The following is a 23,605-nucleotide window of genomic DNA, read 5'->3' on the forward strand; positions in this document are numbered from 1 at the left end:
TGGGCCCATCAGGGTTGACCAAGTCCATTAGCAGTAGGGAGAATAATTGCATCCCATCTCGACACAGCATTCAAACTATCCTTTTCTCTTCATTTAATAGCTTTAATCCTCCCCTTCTCTGTCTGTGGAAGCATAGCATATGTGCCTTCCAATCTAAACAGCCATTTCCCCAGTTAAGACCACACTTGACTAATATAACACATATTCTCTACTTTACAAAGAGTACTAATTTAAAAGGATAGTGGAACGTTATGCTAAAATATTGACTATAGAGTTCCATTTATGTAAAGGATACAACATATTGAAACACTAAAATGTGTATTGAACAAGAATGCTTTAAAGTAAAAGCATGCAAAGGTGTAGATTTTAAATGCACAGCCATCGAACTCTGAAATATTTAAATGAAAGGGGAGGAGGCATTTCGAGAGAACTAGGTAAAATGCACTGCATTTAAATATCTGGCCCACGTTTGGGATGGTTGCTGGTATCATTGGCACGTTCTAGTCTTTCTCTGTTTTCCTTGTGATTTTATTTTTCCTGGACTTTCTTCAGCAATGAAAAGACTTTATATTCCAGCATAAAGACATCTTTCCACCACAGGGTGTCATATACTGAAACATGAAAATAAACAGTGAAACATTCTTCAATTCAGTGCAATTATTTTATTACACACACTTATTTCAGCATTGTAATTTTAGCCATTCACAAGCACATTATGATATGGGACTGAGCCCCTGTCCTTGTCCTCTATTCCAAAGCTTAGGACTTGGTAGAAAGGATCAGAGTCCACATTTAGGCATTCAGATGGAAAGAAACGGTTCATTTCTGTTGCATGTGCTGGTTGCCTTACTAGGTTTCATGCATTCTTCCAAGTTTCTCTGTGGGGTTACATACACCAAGTAGAACTATGTAAAAAATAGAGGTGACCTCAGTGGTTGCATGCAGGCTTTCAGAGGTGAATAAGCTGATCCTGCACTTCTAGTTACCCGGCTGCTTGGAGCGGGGGTGGTACCAAACATCTCTATGATTTGGCAATGTTTCCATCCAAATAATTTGAAGTTGATGATTTTTAATAAATCTGAAAAGATAAATATGAACTTAAAAGTGTTAAAAGCACGTAGAAATTTTACCTTCAAGAGGCATTTTATTTATTCTCATAGTAGCCAGCCAAATGGTATTTGCAGATGCATATCCTGTAGTGTTAAAGAAAGGAAGAGGTAGAGTATTTCTCACACCCCAACTCAGGGGCCAAACCAGACTGAAACTCAGAGCCAAAGTTGACATTCCGTGTCTACTTGATGGTTATCCCTGTTCCACTATTGGGCTGTATTTGTTCATGGCTTAGATGTGTGTATGCGTGTGTGTGTGTGTGTGTGTGTGTATTTATGTGGGTGTTTGTATGTGTGTATATATGGTGTGTATGTGTGTGTGTATGTCTCGGATGTGTGCATATGGTGACTGTATGTGTATTGTGTGTGTGTGTGGTTGTGTGTATGTGCATTTATGTATTATGTATGGCATGTGCTTGTGCGCTTGGATGATTGTCTTACGTGTATTATATATTTATGTGTGTATGCACATGCATTTGTATGTTTGTATGTGCATATATGTTTGTGTGTTTAAGTGTTGCATGTGTGCATATCGAGGGGAGGGATTTATATGGGTCTAAGTTCCCTGGGATGCCGATGCTGTGGAACAGGAAGACCTACTCAGACATAAGAAAAGTGCAAAATGACCCGGGATTCTGTTTTGCTCTCTGAAGGTTTCTGTAGATGTCTCAGCTGGGAGACTGGTGGGTGCACTTGCCAAGCTCCCGCAGACTCTCAGCCATCTCTGCACCTCCCAAAACTGCCAGCATCACCTTTGACATTTTAGCAAATGTTATTCTATGCTCTCAGGATGAAAAGAGAAGTCTTGGCAACCCACGGTTTGAATACCTGTATGTGTCTCAGTAGTTCCCCTAAGCCAAACCTGCTCTTTCTCCAAGCCCCACAGGCAGCCCATGAGTAAATGGAGTAGTGCGTCTCTGTGCAGCTAAGCCTGTGGAGCAGCGTGCTTGCATGCTTCAAAGAGTCGATAGAATAGGAGGCAAAATGCTCTCCCATACTTACGAGCCCTTTCTTCCCTATCGACATTACTTCCCACAACTAGATAAAAACACCGTTTTCACTAATAGCTTCATCCTGTTCTTTTTCTACGGGAAAACAGGAGAGCCAAGCTGCTGGCCACCGAGAGTTTCTCCCAGATCTCAGCATGTATGTGTAGCTTTTAGTATAATTGGATTCAAAAAAAGAAGGAACAGAGACATTTTGAAATAAGAGTCAGAAAAGAAAAACACTTTGTGTTTGGGAGTTTATTTGCAAAATGCAAACACTGCATTGAAAATATTTTGATATTGAAGTTCTTAACAGTTACTGAAAATTTCTTTATGTATTTAGATAATTTATATGGGTTACGGTGGGAGATGTTTGTTTTTTTAAAAAAATAAAATATATAGAAAAGTGTAGAAAGTAGATTAATGTAAACCCCTTCCGAGCTAGAAACCAGCGGGACACTAATACTTTCTTGATGGGAATTAACAACCCAGGAGGTTTTCAAACCCACCAGGGACGTTTTCCTCTCACCCTAAGAAGGCTGGGATGTTATCCACAGAAAAAACAAGCCAATCTTCGTGTTTTAGGAGAGCTTGAAAATATCTCTGGCTTTAACTGTTGCTTTGGGTTATTTATTTAGATGAAATATTTTAATTTTATTTTAGGTCGAGGATCATCTCTTTAGACACTGAAGAGGCTAAGAGTAGAGGCAGCCCTTTTAGTCACTGGGATTAAAGTGCTATATGATGAGATGAACAATTTGAAACGTAGGGTCTGTGAGAGACTGCCTCCTCTACTCATTTAAGAGTATTTTACTTTTTGTAGGATGGCTTAAATCACCATTGGCCTGACACCGTTCCCTCTATTTCTTCGGCCTAAAGTCGTGTAAAAAAACAGGGAGACACTCTTAACTTTTATATTTTATTGCAAATTTAGAATTAAATACCTCCTTACTTTTATGATGAAATCTGACCCACCAAATTAAATAGCAAAAATGTGCAAGCGTAGACACTGCATGTCTAAGGGACTTAATTCCTACCTCCCTCGCTTCCTTACAGAGAAGGGCTCTTCCCCCTTTCAGATCCATTTGAGAAGTTTCTTTATATCCCAGGTTCCTTGGGTACTCCTATGCAGCGCAGACATTTCCCACATGGGTAAACGTTTTGGGTGGGAGCGGGGCAAGCACAGCTGTCTTCTGTGAGCACACACCACCCATCACTCAGCACTCTCGTTTCATCCCTCTGTTGTTGAAGACTTCACCAGCACAGCTGTGCAATGGCGTGGGCTTTACCATCTCACGGCTGCATTAAGGCATCAGATTGTGCAAAACTCCATGAGCCAATGCTGCACAGAAGGATGTGGGGTTGCTAGATGGAAGGATGGAGGTGCTCCCTCTTAGCACAGGTTTGGAAGGATGGAGGTGCTCCCTCCTATCATAGGTTTGGAAGGATGGAGGTGCTCCCTCCTATCACAGGTTTGGAAGGATGGAGGTGTTCCCTCCTATCATAGGTTTGGAAGGATGGAGGTGTTCCCTCTTAGCACAGGCATGGAAGGATGGAGGTGTCCCTCTTAGCACAGGCATGGAAGGATGGAGGTGTCCCTCTTAGCTCAGTTTTGGAGGGATGGAAGTGCTCCCTCTTAGCCTAGTTTTGGAGGGATGGAAGTGCTCCCTCTTAGCATAGGTTTGGGATTACTATGGGGTCTGCATTGGTTGCTCCTGTGCCCACATCCTTTTAATAGTTAGCTTTCATGCAAAGCCTTATTTTCAACTTCATCACTATAAACTACACTTCAGTTCAAAAAACAAATTGAAGGACCAGCATTCCTGATGACGATGTTCTAGGAAAGCCTCACACATCTTTGGAGATTTAGGCAAACTCCTAGACATGGGAAAGGCAGGCATTGGAAGTGAAAAATTAAATAACAAAAAAGATCAAAACCAGGAACAAAGAAATGGTTATAAAACCCTATGAAAGATACACACTTTCACTTTCCCTAATTATACCTGGGCTCTTGGGGGGAAATGGCTTTTATGCTGTATCAGTGGGAAATTAATGTTGACAGCATTGCTTATCTATAATATGTGTGTAAATAGCAGGCTGTCCTCTCGCAAATTAGTTTGCACACCAGTCATTACTCCTCAGCTACAGTCTATTGTCTCAGAGCAATGAATTAGTTCTGGGCTTCTAGAATAGGTTTGAGAGAGAATTGGAGTGAGGTTCCCAGGAGACTGTCTGATAAGGCGTCTGCATGAACGCAGCAATGCATGGAAGGAGAATGAGGTAGAGATTTCTATGGGTTAGCAAATGAGGAGCTAGTGACCTGCTGGACCAGTGATGTGTTCATGTAGGTCATGGAAACAGCAAGAGATGAGCTTAACCCAACAGGGATCTTCTGACAAGGCTAAAGAAGCAGCATGAACATGTGCTGGATTGGAGAGCATATGTTCTTCTACTAAATTAACAGCTCAAGTATAACCTTCCCTAATCCCTTACCTGCCCTCCATCTCTTTCACACCAGAGGCTCCCAGGCAGAGGCCAGCCAAGCTAGAGAAGGAGAGAAAGCCTGCAGTTAAATCAAGAACACAGTTTGGATCTGTATCTGGGACAGTGGGATTGTGTTCACTAACCAAGTTGGTCATGGGTGGATGTGAAGAGGTAGGCAAGCTGCACAGGTTGAGGGAGTGATCCCACAAGACATTTCTGACACCAACTGCCAGCATAGAGGTTTCTGTAAACCACCCTCTGTTTTAACACTTTACTGGAATGATGCTCAGATCTCAGAAAAGTGCTATCCTTATGAGTACAGTTTTGTTTAGTGAAATGATACAAATTTGGAACCAAGCAAAGGATGAGACCCATAGGGAGGGGTCCAAGGTGAAGCTCCAAAGTCCTCTCCTCGTGAAGGCCTTGACAGTGTTGCCTTCTTCAGGCTATGATGTGTGACAGTACACACAGAGTGGTACCTGCCAGGAAGCTCACCTGAGCTGCAATGTGCAGTTTGTATTGGGGCTGAACTGTGTGGATATGATTTATTGAACCATGGATCGAATGGTTAAACTCAGTTTTCAGCCCCCCTTCCTTACCTGGAGGATGATGTCATCTGGCTCAGAAACTCAAACCTCAGATTATAGTTTTGGTCTTTCTGGCCTGGCCATCCGCTGCTGAGTCATCTCATCAGCATAAGGCATCAGGTGTGAAAAATAAAAGTCCTCCAATTACTCAAGACATTTCAAGACTTTAGTGGTTATTTCCCAGGAGCTAGGGTAAAAGACAGAATTTTTGATAGAATTGTTTGCCACACAATGGCCTATTATTTAAACATAAGCAGAAAAGCCAATTTATATAAGAGAAGGGTGAAGTTCCCCTACTGAGTAAATTTGAGGGGCGTCAGGAAACAGAAGAAAGTTTGTGTTATGATCCTGTGTGACACATAAGGCATTCTCATCAGTCACCTCAAAGATGGGAGGAAACTGGAGTAGATATTGTACAATTGACAACGTCACAGCTGTAAAATAATTCTCCTTGTTTTCTTCTGTTACCCACTGTGTTCCCGGGGAGGTCAAAGTGTGATGCTGGGTTTGGCCTCTGTCTTCCTGGTGTGACCTCACAATTGATTGGGGGTAGATGTTGACTTAAACTTGCAGGTCTACTTATCTTGGGAAATAACTTCCCACAGTCCTATTATTTTACCTTTTCAAGAAACTTGGAGGCAGCTAGGTCGGAATATTAGTGTTTCATTTTGCAGATAAGAACCCTGGCCATTGGAACTGGCCCATAAACCCTCAGTGAATTGATGGAAGAACTATGATTAGGATCCAAGCCTTCCTCCCATTCCATGGTTCATTCCAATAATCCCACGTGGAAGTCCACCACTGCCCTTGGGTCGTGAGAATGAGGCTGCTGCTACAGCTATAAAATGTAGTACCAGAGACCATTCAGTCCCTTTTCTTGTGTCATCCACAAAGTGCAGTGGCTAGAGTAAGTATTGGAGTCATTCCATATGTGTAAAGTAGAGGAAACCCCGAAGTCAGCCCCTTGAGCTAAGAAACATTCGTTGTAGCATCAGAAGCTTATGCCAGCACCATGCATTTTACCCCACAAAAATGGATGAGAAAGGAGCTGCTGAGCTGGGGAGGGGAGAAGGGAAATGAGCTATGTCATCAGGCCCTGAGACCCTGGATCCAACAACATTCCAGCACATAAATATTCATCCAAGCAGCATGTCCAGTTGCCGTCCATTTAGCATGACGTTAACAGTGAGCTGTAAGACAAAAGCCCAGGAGCTCATTATCATGAGCCGGGCTTGGGAACATTTGGAGCAAGTTCTGAAATAATTAATGTTTCATTTGAATAATGTGATGAACATGCACATTTGTTTTATTGTGGGGCTCTTTTGGAGATCCCTGCAACCCTCCCTCTTGCGGAATGCCTGGTGGCAAGGGACCTGCCCATCAACATTTGGAGGAAGAATCAGGAGTGTTATTTTTAACTCCTCATTATTAGAGGAAACACACACATCTGGAAGACTGAAAGGAGTGATTATTAGCCGTTCAGCTGAGAAATAGCCTAGTGTCTACAATGCGTCATTTTCCAATTATTTAGATATTTTTCAATGCCTTAAATACTGGAGGCATATAAAATCCAGCTCACTTAATCTCCCTAAATTATACTTTCTCCATCTGCCATGGTCTTACAGTTTAATAAAACTTTTTACTTTTTACAAGCCCAATAAAATCATGGAAAATACGGAGGAAGCTCAGTTTCAGCTTGATTTGGTTTTTGTTTTTCTTTTGGGGGGAAGAATTGATATATCTGAACTGGAAAATAATTTTCATATGCTCAGTTTGCTAATATAGTTTGGAGATTTTTCTACGGCCACTTACCAAAAAAAAGGTAATTTTATGTTTTTCTTATGAGATATTCCAAAATACTGTGGCATTATAAAGTTGTGCTTTTCACTGGAAACAGAAAGAAATAAGCCAGATTTCCCCACCTCCATAAATCAATTCCAGATCCCAATGGTTTTGACTGCATTTATCAATCTTTCTTTATTGAAACTCTCCGTCTCACATGTCTAGCCCAGAGCTCTAAAATGCTGAATAGAAGGAAGGGAGAGGTCTGTGCACTTTGCTGAGTTTGTGCCATGGAAGAAATCAATACTCACACATGCATGGAAAAGCATCAATATTTGCAGTGGCAAAGAACTAGTAGTTATGCTAAGGTCAATTTTGTGCCAAAACAATAAGAAATATTCTATATTTTATTAACTTTTTAAAAAAATTGTAGGGCCTCTGGGAATCCTACATGGGAACCCAGAATATATTCTGTCTATGTATTTCAGGTTCTGGAACTTCAGCTTTAGAAAATCAGTTTCAATGGAAACCCTCTTCCAATGTGACCTTGTGTTATTGCCAACTAAAAAATAGTCAAGTAGAGGGTTTCCAAGACTGAGTTATATTTTTTCCTACAACAAGACACCTAAAGCCGCACATCCACGTGTTTGGTTCAGAAACTCTCCCGTGTCTTCCGACACCCAGGCTTTTTCCATCCCCCTGTTCCAGTTTCTTCTGACTACTGGCTTGGTCCTTATATTGTCACCTCATGCCCTAAAATGGCTACCAGGGCTCCTAGCATCATACAACCATACAACTGTATTCACACAACCATGTTCAGAAGAAGGACAAAGTCAGGTTTCTACATGTGTGTCTCGTTAATTATGGAAGAATCCCCTTACAGATGTGCCTGCCCATTGAGATGTCATCACAGGTATCTTTGACCAGGATTTAGTTACACGTCTTTGACAAAGGAGTTTGGAAATCCTCTCAAGTTTGTGAGTTGTATCAGAAAAAAAAAAAAAAAAAAAAAGGAAAACAACTGAGAAGAGGCAAAGAGCTTTCTACATATACCTAGACCTGATTAAACTATCCTTTGATCTCTAAAACCACTTTGTGATTCGTAAATCTTATTAACTCAAATGCCCTTAATTTGAAATTTATGATAATTTGGACAACGACAAGGTATAAATTAAGAAAATATCTGGTAAGCAAATAAAATATTTCAAAATTAACAGTATCAAATGACAGAAATACAGAAGTACTACCAGCCCTTGCAAGGGATAAATAAACAGGTCCACATTTATACTGAGCTGATAAGATAGTGACAATTTAGTCTTATCAAGTGATTTATTTATTTATTTAATTTATTTTTTATTTTTTTTGAGATGAAATGTCACTGTTGCCCAGGTTGGGGTACAGTGGTGCAATCTCAGCTCACTGCAACGTCTGCCTCCCAGGTTCAAGCAATTCTCCTGCCTCAGCCTCTCAAGTAGCTGGGATTACAGGCATGCACCACCACACACAGCTAATTTTTGTATTTGTAGTAGAGAAGGCGTTTCACCATGTTGGCCAAGCTGTTCTCGAACTCCTGACCTCAAATGATCCACCCGCCTCAGCCTCCCAAATTGCTGGGGTATCAAATGATTTAAAAGGTATTTGGGGGAAAAAATTTTATTTGAATACCATAAGTACTATATTTGACAGTTATTATATTTGATTTCAATATTTTAATAATTCCAATTGTAACTAATGGAGAATTAATGTTTGTCAATTAGAAGGGTATACGATTTTGCTGCACTTCTATTCTGAATTTTCAACAGTCTTATTTGAAAAGAAAAAAAATCATGGAATAGGAAACCTTAGTTTGTTTTGGCTAATGGGCAATTGGTCATACTCTTCCTTATCCAGAGTGTGTTCATTCTTTTGGAACAACAAATCCTCAGCCTTTTGCTGGAAATCTTAGGTCCAAGTTGAGAAAAATAAAAACTGGATTGAGAGGTGCAGAGGCGTGCCCCAGCATCTCCTCACTATAAGAATGAGTGGCTGTGCTGTGATTTTCCCTGAGGGACAGCTTAACTTTGCTGCACCTTGAATGCCAATTGCCAGTTCCCACACATCCAGTTATGCCTGGGAAACAGAGATGCTTCTCCATCTGGCACTCATTGAGTGTCTTTCTGGCAGAGACAGGAACAAAACTAAGAACAGCATTAAATGTTACTCTACCATCTCTCCTAGGTCCTGGGGCTATTCTGACAAACTTTAACCCTGCACAAATCACCCATGAAATATAATATACACAGCTAGGGTCAGCCATCCAAGAATCCAATCTAATAGTTTAGCCAAATCCACTTTGTACCAACCATCACCACACACCACCTCTGCACAATGTAGTGTCTCTTCCGATGATCTTACAGTTCTTCTGTTTTATATTGTTGTCATACATGGAATTTAAACTGAAAAATAGTGCATATAAACAATTGTGTTTGACTGTATTCATTGGCCAAGCAGAAGCTACTTTTCCGTTTTCCTGCCAAACAGTCTCAATTTTGTGCTGAGAGTAGCTGGGTGTCCCATCCCCAGTCCCAAGGAGTGAAGCCTGATTGGTCTGAGTCAGACATGTGTTATTACCACTCCCCATTGCCAGTGACTGGGCAAAGGATGGGTATGTGACCTAATAGTGGCCAATGAGGCAAAAGGGGAAGTCAGAGGTGGTGCTTTGGGGATGGGGACAAACAAAGAACAATGACAACAAAAGCCAAATAAGAATAAAGAGACAAGCCAACATAAACAACTAAAGAAAAAAATCATAAGAAAAACAAGATAGAGCTTTCAAAAAAAAAGATTTTTTTCTTGCCCCACTTTCTTCTTGCTTGGGAGGGTGATAGATTTGATGTTTGGCACCCAGGCAGGAATTTCTGTCTAAGGAAGTCTGGAAGAATTGCATGGACAGAGCCTTAGATCCCTGAGAAAGGCATGTCTCCAAACTGCCAGTTGTGAGAGCTAATTCATCATCCACGTCATTCAACTGTTAACTGTAGTTAAGCAATCTGACTGGTGAAAGTAAAAAATGCCCATTGCTGTTAGATTCTGATGCTTTCCAAAGGGGCTGAGCCTGATCCTCATGCTGCCTTTGATGAAAAGGAAAACAGTGAGGGCTGGAGGTGTTAACGATATTTTATCCCCCAAATGAGACTTTCTGTTCAGTGTAATGTGAAGGGTTGAGAGGGAATTGAAATGAAGATGGAAGATGAAATAAAATGTCTCCCATGTGACTCTATGTTGTTTAACACTGTCTGGGTGTCACGTAAAGTCATATTATACAACACCAGTGAAGCAGGCACCCTTTGAAAAACATCGTTACAATATGTGCTATCCAAAATCAAGACTTTTATTCCTCCGAGGCTATGTTAAATACACAGAGTGAAGCACAAGATTTTTCTGGGTGTGAAATATTGACCATGTGTGTTTGTGTAGATGTGCATGTTTTGTACACAAAAATATCAGCCTATGAATTCTTCAGTCATTGTAGTTTCAAATATAAAAACAAGAAATCAATAGATGATTAATAATGACTGCACTGGAACAGGATGTTTTCAGAAATAACAGTAATTTTGGCAGTAGTTAATAACAAATGCCATTGTTGGCTCAAACTTTGAAACAATGCAATATTTTGATGATTAAAATTATAACAATTTGGGTGTTTGGGGATTGATTGTGGAGTGGCCAGATGCTGTCAGAGGGAAGCAAGACCTGGCTCAGGGCTTATGTTTACGTAATTTGCCTTATCAATTAATCTGGAGGCAGCTTTCTGGTTTCCTGTGTGGGTCTAGCTGCACTGTCAGCCCGTGTCTCTCCTACTGTGCTTTAAATAGCATTTTCCAATTTTCAGTCTTTTGTCAAATATTCTTTCTTTTTTTTTTTTTTTTTTTTGAGACAGAGTCTTGCTTTGTTGCCCAGGTGTGATCTAACTGCAACCTCCACCTCCTGGGTTCAAGCGATTCTCCTGCCTGCCTCAGCCTCCCTAGTAGCTGGTATTATAGGTGCCTGCCACCACACCTGGCCAAGTGTTTGTATTTTTAGTAGAGAGAGGGTTTCATGATGTTGGCCAGGCTGGTCTTGAACTCCTGATCTCAAGTGATCCATCCACCTCGGCCTCCCAAAGTGCAGGGATTACAGGGGTGAGCCACCACCCCCGTCCACAAATATTCTTATATTTCCTATAATTACCATAATGGCTGTACTATTATCTACTTAAGTAGATTACTTAATCTACTTAATTTAAAAGTCTTATCTCACTTAAATAAACATATTTGAAAAGGACATTCTAACAGGAAACTATACCAACATAATGAATGGAAAACCATTATCACTTGTCAAAAATCAAAGGTAATTATGGAAGTAAATAGATAAACATAAAATATCATTATCTAGATACCACTATGTGCTTCAGGTTTACTGCCTGAGTTCTGCTTTTTTTTGGGGGGGGAGTGATCAGAAAGGAAGATTCAGTAGTATCAGGAGGATTTTCAGATATACAAGCATCAAACAGAATTCTCTATGTAGCCAGTCTTAGTCCAAAATGCGGCATTTTGTAAGCCCCCGCAGTTTCACAGACCTTGATGAGAGTGAAACATTCCATGGGGGCTCAGGCCGTGAGAAACATCCTACTAACCACCTGACCACAAGGCACAGGAACATCCTTATCATACCTTGCCAGGCAAAGCCTCAACTGAAGGAATGTCCCTACCATATCCCACTGGGAAAAGGTCCAAGGAACATCCTATCACATCTCACAGGAGAAAGGGCCAAACCACCTGATCATAGGAACATCTTATCAATATCCTGCTGGGCAGCAAACCATACTGCCCAGACCTCCCCCCGCCAAACCTATAAATGACGCCAGCCTGTAAGCAGCAGTGGGCTCTGGCATTAAGCTGGTCCCTCACCTCTGCGGGTCTAGTGCTGGACATAAAAATCTGCTTTGCTGTAGAGCCGTCAACTCTCTCTCTATCTTTCTTTAGCCCTCACCTTCCCTTCAAAACCCAATAGCCAGAAGAACCCAAAGCTTGTGGAAAGGGAATCCCTTGGTCGCCATATAATTGAGTGTAATTTAAATGGCAGATTTTGTGTCATCTAGAATAATGTCCTATGGTAACAATCTCCCCTGTTGTGGCTGACCAGGTTGGAAGTCCACCATGATAGGCAGCTGTAGACCCTCCCCCAATCCCAAGGGATGGCTCATTACTGGCCTAATCCAAAGGAGGTAATCCCATTCCCCTGTCAATGACTGGTTCAGGGATGGGGCAGGTAACCCAGTTTTACTCAATCAGATATTAGGAAATACCTTTGCAGCAGGAAAATACGGTCTGGAAGCAGGGAACATAAGGCCAATTTACACATCAGCTCTGACAGGAAATGTCATCTCCATAGGGCATAGGCTGAGTAAATGACTTTGTACCTTTACTTCACCCTCTTCATTTATTTAGGACGTACACCAAGTAACCAATGGAAACTTCTAGAGGGTATTTAAACCCCCCAAAATTCTGTAATGGTGCCCTGAGCCCCTGTGCTTGGGCCCACTCCCACACTGGGGAGTGTACTTTCATTTTCAATACATCTCTGCTTTTGTTGCTTCGTTCTTTCCTTGCTTTGTTTGTGCGTTGTGTCAGATTCTTTGTTTAAGATGCCAAGAACCTGGACACCCTCCATTGGTAACACCTTCTGTGCCTTCTGAGCAATATTTACCTCTTTGACAATAATTGTAATGTAAGAAAGCTCATCATTTGCCTCTGTCTTCCCATCATGTTTTAGAGGTTGTTCTGGGAGGGAGCATTGGAAACATGACACAAATTTAAGCCTTAATGACAAACCCGTTCTGAATGTATCTCAATCTTAAGCAAATCACACATATCCTCGTGGTTTTTTTTTTTTTTTTTTTTTTTTTTTTTTTTTTTTTTTTTTTAGACAGAGTCTTGTTCTGTCACCCAGGCTGGCGTGCAGTTGGCACGATCTTGGCTCACTGCAAGCTCCACCTCCTGGGTTCACGCCATTCTCCTGCCTCAGCCTCCCTAGTAGCTGGGACTACAGGCGCCCACCACCACGCCCGGCTAATTTGTTGTATTTTTAGTAGAGACGGGGTTTCACCATGTTAGCCAGGATGGTCTCAATCTCCTGACCTCATGATCTGCCCGCCTCGGCCTCCCAAACTGCTGGGATTACAGGTGTGAGCCACCGCACCCGGCACACATATCCTCATGGTTTAAGGACCTGTTGGCTGAATCTTCTGTGCCTTGCACCTGGAAACATTTCCAATTAATACACTTGTTTCCTGTTTATACTTGTGTGAACCCCAAATATCTGAGACAGATTTCAGTCAATTTAGAAAGTTTATTTTGCCAAGGTTAAAGACACAGCCTCAGGAAGTCCTGAGACATGTGCCCAACGTGGTCAGGGGTACAGTTTGCTTTTATACATTTTAGGGAGACGTGAGACATCACTCGCTATGGATAAGATGTGCATTGGTTAGGTCCGTTAAGGCAGGACAACTCGAAGTGGGGGCTTCCAGGTTAGAAGTAGGTAAGAGACAAAAGGTTGCATTCTTTCAGCCTTCCACTAAATACACAGTTTAGTCTGGCTCAGGGAATCTGCATTTTTACATAAACAGTAGGGGAGAGGGAGCAATCAGATGGCATTTGTGTCAGGGGAGTCACAGAGGGATGACTTTGAATAGAATGAGAGGCAGGCTGGCCCTAAGCAGTTCCCAGGATGACTTTTCCTTTTAGTTTAGTGATTTGGGGGTCCCAAGATTTACTTTCGTTTCACACCTGCTTATGCCAGGATTATTCCCTGTGTTTAACTTGGTTCATCCTGTGTTCTCCACTGACACAATCTTACAAAAATCTGAGACAGGGTGGACTTCTATGAGTGAGAATATTTTTGGATAAGACTCTGATAAAACTATGACACAACAAACTCAACAAAAATATTCTTCAGGATATTGTACCTGTCTGGGTTTGATCAGAAAAATGGAGCCACCACAGTTGTTACAGGTGCAATTATTAGAAGTTTAATGGGCATAATATTGGAATTAGATGGTGGGTGGAACTGGGAGAAGGAAGGTCTAGGAAGTGGCAGCAGGAAGATCAGAGGAAATGCAACTAAGGACTTGCCTAAAGTAACGGAAAAGCCAGGGCTCACAGAGAAGTCTGATATGCTGCTTTGAGCTTATGGAGAGCTGTGTGAAGCCAACACATTTACCTGAGTGGCCTGCCAGTGACAATAGCTTTCACCTAATTTTTGTCTTACACATCTCAATGTATTTCCTCTCATTGGGAGAAAGTTTTAGAAAGAGTTCCTAGGCTTAAAAGGAAGTAGTAGTAGGCTGGTTGTGGTGGCTCACACCTGTAATCCCAGCACTTTGGGAGGCTGAGGTGGGTGGATCACTTGAGACCAGGAGTTTGAGAACAGGCTGGCCAATAGAGCAAAACCCCATATCTAATAAATATACAAAAATTAGCTGGATGGTGGTGGGGTACGCCTGTAGTCCCAGCTGTTTAGGAGGCTGAGGCATGAGAATCACTTGAACCTGGGAGATGCAGATTGCAGTGAGCCTGGATTATGCCTCTGCACTCCAGCCTGGGAGACACAGCGAGACTCAGTCTCAAAAAAAGAAGAAGTAGTGGGGTGGCTAAGTTAGCAAAAAATAATCCAACACAGATTTACGCCTATCAAAGAAAGAGAAAAAAATAAGTTTGCAAACATCTGTCATTCATTTATTCAAAATAATAATAATCTTGTATTATACAGCAGTCACCATCCTGTACCTGAAATGACAGTTGCTATTGACTGAATTGTTTCATCCTAAAATTCATATGGTCAAACCCTAACTCTGCATGAGATGGGGCATTTCCGAGCTGAATAAGTCTAGATGAGGTTGTGAGGGTCAGGTCTCTGTGATGGGATGAGTGTCCTTATAAAAAAGACACTAGATACTCATGGATATGTAGTAGACATTGGAGATATATAATAGACATTGGAGACTACCAAAGGTGGAAGGGTGTGCAGGGGGTGAGGTTTGAAAAATCACCTACTGGGTACAGTGTTCACTGTTCAAGTGATGGGGAGAAGCCCAGATTCCACCACCGTGCAGTGTATGCACACAAGAAATCTGTACTCGTACCCCCTAAATCTATGAAAATTTAAAAAGCATATAAGAAGACATGAGAATGCTTGCTCTCACTCTGTCTGATGTCCATGTGAGGACACAGCAAGAAGGCTGCCATCTGCAATCCAGGAAGAGAGCCCTCACCAACACCCAACCATGCTGGCACCTTGATATTGGCCTTCCTAGCCTCCAGAACTGTGAGACCCTAAATTGAGTCTGTTGTTTGTGCTACTCAGTTCATGATGTTTTGTTATGGCAGCCCAAGCAGAATAAGATAGCCATGAATAGAGGAGACATGGTTGATGTTTATTATTGTTTTTATAATTATTTGATGATGACAATGGTGATGATGATGTTTCCCTTTCATCATTGTACCTGTAAAGGCTTACTGGAAGGTTTTATTTCCCTTGGGAAGTAAATTTCACAACCCTTGAATGGTTGTTTGCTGTTCAGAAAACCTATTTAGGAAGTTTTAAATGCAAAATTTACGTCTGATCCCAGGCTAGATAGGGGATTGGAAGAGGTGAGATAATTAAGAGAAGAAGCAGCAGGTGGAGGGGAAAAGAAAGAGGAGGAAGAGGAAGATGGGAAAGATAAGAGAAACAAAAAAAATACATTCTTGTTTATTGTTTCTCATTGTTCCAAGAAATTATATTCTTGTGACATCCGTTTCCCTCTAAATTCAGGAAAACCTCACCAAGATAAGCTGTGCATGGTGGTTAGGCCAGGTGCAGTGGCTCATGCCAATAATCCCAGCACTTCAGGAGACTGAGGCAGGAGGATCACCTCAGGTCAGGAGCTCAAGACCAGCCCGGGCAACGTAGTGAAACCCGGTCTATACTAAAAATACAAAAATTGGCCGGGCGCAGTGGCTCACGCCTGTAATCCCAGCACTTTGGGAGGCCAAGGTGGGCAGATCACGAGATCAGGAGATTGAGACCATCCTGGCTAATACGGTGAAACGCCGTCTCTACTAAAAATACAAAAAATTAGCCAGACGTGGCAGCAGGTGCCTGTAGTCCCAGCTACTAGAGAGGCTGAGGCAGGAGAATAGTGTGAACCCAGGAGATGGAGCTTGCAGTGAGCTGAGATCGCGCCACTGCACTCCAGCCTGGACAAAAGAGCGAGGCTCCGTCTAAAATAAATAAATAAATAAATAAATAAATAAAAAACAAATTAGCTGGGTGTGGTGGCAGGCACCTGCGATTCCAGCTACTCAGGAGGCTGAGGCAAGATAATTGCTTGAACCCAGGAGGAGGAGGTTGCAGTGAGCCGAGATCACACCATTGCACCCCAGCCTGGGTGACAAGAGTGAAATTCTGCCTCAAAAAAAAAAAAAAAAAAAAAAAAAAAAAAAAAAAAAAAAGATGTGAATGGTGGTTATTGACAATTTCAATGTTTATGAGCTGAGGGTGATGAACTTTTGAGTTATCACCTGATGTTCATGTGTTTTCTACTTCTTTACAGCATCAGTGTCCACTGGCAATGAGCTAGCCACATTGAGGCAGCCCAGGTTCTAGGCTTGAATGGTTATTGATGAAGACTGCATGCCCTGAGTTTTAGTTCTACTTTCCAGAACTCCCTTCCAACGAGAGGAAAACAAATAAGGTGTCTAAGGCAAAAATAAAGTGAAAGTCATTATCCCTGGAAGGCCATGCAGGTAGATGTGTCTGTCCCGCAGAGCTTTCCACAAACCTAAAGCAGGGGATCACAGGTCTCTAAGCTGCCGCCTTCAGCTGCTTCTGGCTGAAGTCATCAGTGGTGGGTGTGTGCTCTGATCTATATCTTCACATCAGAGGGTACTGGTTTTCCCACTTCTTTCAAGAAAAATGGTAGTAACAAGACTTAGGCAATCCTTCATGTAGTAAGGAGAAAGAAATGGAACACAATTCCCCGTCAGGAATTCTGGCTTTACTCTGACAATTTTACAATTTCACATTAGTGACTCCTGCAGCAAATGCATGTATTTATGTTCAGATTAAACTGATACAGGAGAGACGATGACCAGAGCCAGCATTTCCTGAGCTATAAATGAAGGATATGCCATAATGAATTTCAGGTTCCACGAAGCTTTTGCGTAAATAAATTCATGACACTAAGAATTGGGGAATAAACATTTTAGAGGACAATCACATTCTAAATGAGAATTGCTAAGAGTGGGAGGCCCCTGTCATTTATTGGATTAGTTATGGAACTGTACATGAGCCCTGCAATATTTGTTCTGCTGCTGTGGTGTGACTGGTGAAATGAAAAGATGTGTCCCGGGAGTGCTCAGCAAATGTTCCTCTTCTTTCTGCCATTGTTTTTATAGCTCTGGGAGGAATCTGCCACTCAGAGTTAGAAATTAATATCATACTTATATGAGAAACAAAAGTGAAGATATGAGATGGAGACGTTTTGGCCTCAGAACAATAACTCCATTGATTGAGTTAAATGTGTTTAACTCAGGCAGAAAGACTCACTACCTGTGTGGCACCATCATAGCTCCCAGCAGCCAACAGGAACACGTGCAGCCGCTGAGCTGGAGGGAGAACGCCTGGTAAACCAGATGTCCCTAGCTCTCGAGTCTGTGTGTTTTAAATGTCTTGGAATTATTTGTGGATATTGACAGATTGAAATTCATAGATCTCCAGCTCACAGATAGCGTAGGATATTTCCAAATTCCCCAAGTTAATTTATAGCTGAAGATGGAATTTCAGTCTCTTACTCTGTATGGCTGGAAAACTATTTAGTGAATCCATATGTGTTCCTGGAGGACATTTTGAGGACATTTGCTGAGACTGACAAATATTTCCAGTATTGTGTCTTTCCATACCCACAACAGCATTAAGTGGAGGTGTCTGGGATTGAGCCGTCACACATCTGTCTAACCACATTCACTCAAATGTGATGGGCCAAGACCTTCAGACATGACCAGGTAACTATGGGTTGAATTTAAATCAGTCCTTTGCCTAAGAGAGATGAAGAGAAAAATGCACACAGGTAATCGACTCAACTAACATACTATGAATCTAGGAGGAACAAACAATAGAAATTGGGACTTTTAATGTTTTATTTTAAAGCAGAAAACAGGTCATGTGGACTACACTCAAAACACAGAGAGGGACCCTCCTTCCCGTCATCAGGGCAGCCACACCCTCTCCCCTCCAGGCACCAGGCTATTCCTGTGTTCTCTAATGTCCGATAGGGCAGGACTCTTGAACTCCATCTACATAGCAGCAAGGGCTTGGGATTCATTGTTCATTTTTTGCTTCTAAGGAAAGAGTACATTCAGGGTATATGGAAAAGTAAAATAGATAATATTTTTTCTGAGTAGCATAATACATGCTCTCATGATCTTTGGGGCTGAAAAGAAAGGTACCAGCCTGCTGTCTCTCCTGCTGTGGCAGAACCTGCAACCTCCTGTTGAGAACTCAGAGTCTTCGGATAAAGGAGCTTCCTTCAGCCTGAGTTCCTGAGACAGAACAACGGGAAACAGATGCTGTGACCTCTCACATTGTGACAATGCCAAATCAATTGTGTTGTTTTAAGTCTTGGAAAATTTGGGGTTGTTACCTTAGCAAAATCCAGTCTTTTTGGAATAGCCCCAAATCTGAAGTTCTTATAAACAAAAGGGAAGCAATGTTAGGTCCCTACCATATAAAGTTATTGAGAGAATCATACACAACAACACACTGGAAATCATCATCATAAAATCTTGCAATTGTGATAAATTTGTATCTTGTTTAATTTATTATCATTAGGAAAGGCAGAAAAAGAACATTGTGTATTCTGGAAATGCCGGGTCTTCTGGGTGACTGGAGCAGGCTGCATGGGGAGGAAGGATGGGTGATGTGGCTGGTGATGGGAGCCTGCCTGTGGAGGGCAGCTGGGCTCCAGCTAAGCTATTAGCCTTTATTCAGTGGATTCTTGGAGCTATAAAGCATTTTCAAATGTTGAAGCAAACTAAACATGGCCTGAGAAAGACTCTGTACTTCTATAATTAAGTCCTTGTGGATGAACTGCAACCTGACTTAATAGGTAGACAGGACTGAAAACCTAACTGAACAGTATGCGCCTTTAACAATCTCTGAGCCTTGGTCAATCCTAGAGGCCATATTTCAACCAGTCATATACTGCTGAGTGTTCAAACTGTGTTCAAATAAGGCAAACGTCGAGCTGTTACCAATCAGCTGTTTGGTACCTCACTTCCAATTTCTGTATATCACTTTACTATTTTGGTCTATAAATTTGTTCTCATCATGAGGCACGCCTGGAGGCATCTCTCTGAATGTGCGTGATTCTGGGGACTGCCCAATTCACAAATCATTCATTGCTCAATCAAACTCCTTTAAATTTAATGTGGCTGAAGTTTTCCTTTTAACACAAGTAATGAGTGACACACGTTGGTGATTGGATAGATATCCATTAAGACTGGTAGAATGGAATGAAATAAAGCCTGGAAACAGGAAATTGTGCCACCATTTCTCCAGCCAGGCTGGGTGGGCAGGAATGTCTATGGACACCGTATTGCTGGCCCAGTGACTGGAAGCTCAGGATGTCCTGGAGGCTTTGGTGCCTCCCAACTGCACCAGCCAATGCAGCCAGCACTCCTGTCACTGTGCATACCACACACTGGTTTGGACACATCTATGAACACCCTCTTCTTTTTTTTTTTTTTTTAATTATTATACTTTAGGTTTTAGGGTACGTGTGCACAACGTGCAGGTTTGTTACATATGTATCCATGTGCCGTGTTGGTTTGCTGCACCCATTAACTCGTCATTTACATTAGGTATATCTCCTAATGCTGTCCCTTCCCCCTCCCCCCAACCCACAACAGTCCCCAGAGTGTGATGTTCCCCTTCCTGTATCCATGAGTTCTCATTGTTCAATTCCCACCTATGAGTAAGAACATGTGGTGTTTGGTTTTTTGTCCTTGCGATAGTTTACTGAGAATGATGTTTTCCAGTTTCATCCATGCCCCTACAAAGGACATGAACTCATCGTTTTTTATGGCTGCATAGTATTCCATGGTGTATATATGCCACATTTTCTTAATCCAGTCTATCGTTGTTGGGCATTTGGGTTGGTTCCAAGTCTTTGCTATTGTGAACAGTACTGCAACAAACATATGTGTGCATGTGTCTTTATAGCAGCATGATTTATAGTCCTTTGAGTATATACCCAGTAATGGGATGGCTGGGTCAAATGGTATTTCTAGTTCTAGATCCCTGAGGAATCGCCACACTGACTTCCACAATGGTTGAACTAGTTTACACTCCCACCAACAGTGTAAAAGTGTTCCTATTTCTCCACATCCTCTCCAGCACCTGTTGTTTCCTGACATTTTAATGATCGCCATTCTAACTGGTGTGAGATGGTATCTCATTGTGGTTTTGATTTGCATTTCTCTGATGGCCAGTGATGATGACCATTTTTTCATGTGTTTTTTGGCTGCATAAATGTCTTCTTTTGAGAAGTGTCTGTTCATGTCCTTCGCCCACTTTTTGATGGGGTTGTTTGTTTTTTTCTTGTAAATTTGTTTGAGTTCATTGTAGATTCTGGATATTAGCCCTTTGTCAGATGAGTAGGTTGCAAAAATTTTCTCCCATTCTGTAGTTGCCTGTTCACTCTGATGGTAGTTTCTTTTGCTGTGCAGAACCTCTTTAGTTTAATTAGATCCCATTTATCAATTTTGGCTTTTGTTGCCATTGCTTTTGATGTTTTAGACATGAAGTCCTTGCGCATGCCTATGTCCTGAATTGTATTGCCTAGGCTTTCTTCTAGGGTTTTTGTGGTTTTAGGTCTAACATGTAAGTCTTTAATCCATCTTGAATTAATTTTTTATAAGGTGTAAGGAAGGGATCCAGTTTCAGCTTTCTACCTATGGCTAGCCAGTTTTCCCAGCACCATTTATTAAATAGGGAATCCTTTCCCCATTGCTTGTTTTTGTCAGGTTTGTCAAAAATCAGATAGTTGTAGATATGCAGCATTATTTCTGAGGGCTCTGTTCTGTTCCATTGATCTATGTCTCTGTTGTGGTAGCAGTACCATGCTGTTTTGGTTACTGTAGCCTTGTAGTATAGTTTGAAGTCAGGTAGTGTGATGCCTCCAGCTTTGTTCTTTTGGCTTAGGATTGATTTAGCGATGTGGGCTCTTTTTTGGTTCCATATGAACTTTAAAGTAGTTTTTTCCAATTCTGTGAAGAAAGTCATTGGTAGCTTGATGGGGATGGCATTGAATCTATAAATTACAAAAATCCTCAATAAAATACTGGCAAACTGAATCCAGCAGCACATCAAAAAGCTTATACACCATGATCAAGTGGGCTTCATCCCAGGGATGCAAGGCTGGTTCAACATATGCAAATCAATAAATGTAATCCAGCATATAAACAGAACCAAAGACAAAAACCACATGATTATCTCAATAGATGCAGAAAAGGCCTTTGACAAAATTCAACAACCCTTCATGCTAAAAACTCTCAATAAATTAGGTATTGATGGGACGTATCTCGAAATAATAAGAGCTATCTATGACAAACCCACAGCCAATATCATACTGAATGGGCAAAAACTGGAAGCATTCCCTTTGAAAACTGGCACAAGACAGGGATGCCCTCTCTCACCACTCCTATTCAACATAGTGCTGGAAGTTCTGGCCAGGGCAATCAGGCAGGAGAAGGAAATAAAGGGTATTCAATTAGGAAAAGAGGAAGTCAAATTGTCTCTGTTTGCAGATGACATGATTGTATATCTAGAAAACCCCATTGTCTCAGCCCAAAATCTCCTTAAGCTGATTAGCAACTTCAGCAACGTCTCAGGATACAACATCAATGTACAAGAATCACAAGCATTCTTTTACACCAATCACAGACAAACAGAGAGCCAAATCATGAGTGAACTCCCATTCACAATTACTTCAAAGAGAATAAAATACCTAGGAATCCAACTTACAAGGGATGTGAAGGACCTCTTCAAGGAGAACTACAAACCACTGCTCAATGAAATAAAAGAGGATACAAACAAATGGAAGAACATTCCATGCTCATGGGTTGGAAGAATCAATATTGTGAAAATGGCCATACTGAACACCCTCTTCTATGATTTGTTTTCTCAATTATTTTGTGATTACATCTTTCCTTCAATTTTTTGTACATTTATGCAGAAAATGTATATAGGTTGAACTTTATGAATTCTGCACACCCAGGTAGAAATCCAGAACATTAACTGAGTCCTACATAAACTTACAAAACTGTTCCAAGGTATAAAGCCAGAAAACTTATGAGACAGGGTTACAGGGGCACTTGTTTCTTCCCATGGGACTCACTGGGAGCTACCAGTGGTCTCAATCTCATTCACGGAGTCTGTTCGGGCTAAGTCTCATACCATACACCGGGTGGCTGAGACCACAGAAATGTATTCTCAGATATCTGGAGGCTGGAATGTCCAAGATCAAGGAACCAGCAGATTCGGTGTCTGGCCTCATAAATCGCCTGCTGTCTTCTCCCTGTAACCTCACAGGGCAGAAGGGGCCTCCCTGGGGCCTCTTTCATAAGACCACTCATCCATTCATAAGGGCTCCACTACCACGACTTAATCACCTCTTAAAGGCTCTATCCCCAAATACTACCATCTTGGGAATGAGGATTTCAAAACAGGAATTTTCGAGGGACACAGACATCCAGACCCTGGCACTCACCTTTCTCCTATGTGCACATCCCATCGACCTTTCAATCCCTGTTGATGGTTAGGAATAGGAAAATCACTGGGGACGACCTCCCCAGATGGTGTTTGATTAGGTGACTAAGTGAGGAATGGGGCAAATGTACCTACTCCTGAGACACTCCATGGGCACAACAGGTGGGTGATCTCTGACCTTCTCTCTGCCAAGGACGATGTTGATACCTTTCCCTACATCCTACACATGATCTAAAAGGTAATAAGGACTAGACGGTGATATTGGCAAGAATAACATTCTTGATTGAGCACTTAACATGGGCCAGGAACTCTTCTTAGAGCTTTGCATTTATTGAATCATTTTAAATTCACAAGAGCCCTGAGATACAGGAACTATTAATATCCCCACTATACTAATGAGGAAGCAAGGAGAAGTCAAATGAGTCCCCATTTCACGTGGCCAACAGGCAGTAGGGCAGGACTCTTGAACCTTGTCTACACAGCAGCAACCCAGTAGGACAGCCCTGTCTACACAGCAACAGTCCAGTAGGACAGGACCCTTGAGTCCATTCTACACCACAGCAGACTGTAGGGCAGCCCTGTCTACACGGCAGCAGTCCAGTAGGACAGGACTCTTGAACCTCTACACAGCAGCAGACTGTAGGGCAGCCTTGTCTACACAGCAGCAGGCTGTAGGGCAGCCCTGTCTACACAGCAACAGTCCAGTAGGACAGGACTCTTGAACCTCTACACAGCAGCAGGCTCGTGGCCTTAGGTGCTCTCTACTGTATTCCATGAAAGACAGTGGGATACGGGCTTCAAGTCATACCTGCTGGAGTCAGACTGCCTG

The 23,605-nt window shown here is 41.9% G+C and overlaps 1 long non-coding RNA gene across 1 annotated transcript; it reads right to left on the bottom strand.

Annotated features, from left to right (window-relative positions):
• Positions 1-642: 642 nt before the first annotated feature.
• On the bottom strand, positions 643-5,700 carry LOC129460427 (uncharacterized). Its single transcript, XR_008650223.1, has 4 exons — positions 5,635-5,700; positions 5,179-5,353; positions 4,589-4,639; positions 643-1,078 (listed from the first exon to the last, which is right to left on the bottom strand). It is a non-coding gene; the product is annotated as an uncharacterized lncRNA (long non-coding RNA).
• Positions 5,701-23,605: the final 17,905 nt, after the last annotated feature.

The sequence above is a fragment of the Symphalangus syndactylus genome, chromosome 13 (assembly GCF_028878055.3).
Source record: "Symphalangus syndactylus isolate Jambi chromosome 13, NHGRI_mSymSyn1-v2.1_pri, whole genome shotgun sequence".
NCBI classification, from domain to species: domain Eukaryota; kingdom Metazoa; phylum Chordata; class Mammalia; order Primates; family Hylobatidae; genus Symphalangus; species Symphalangus syndactylus.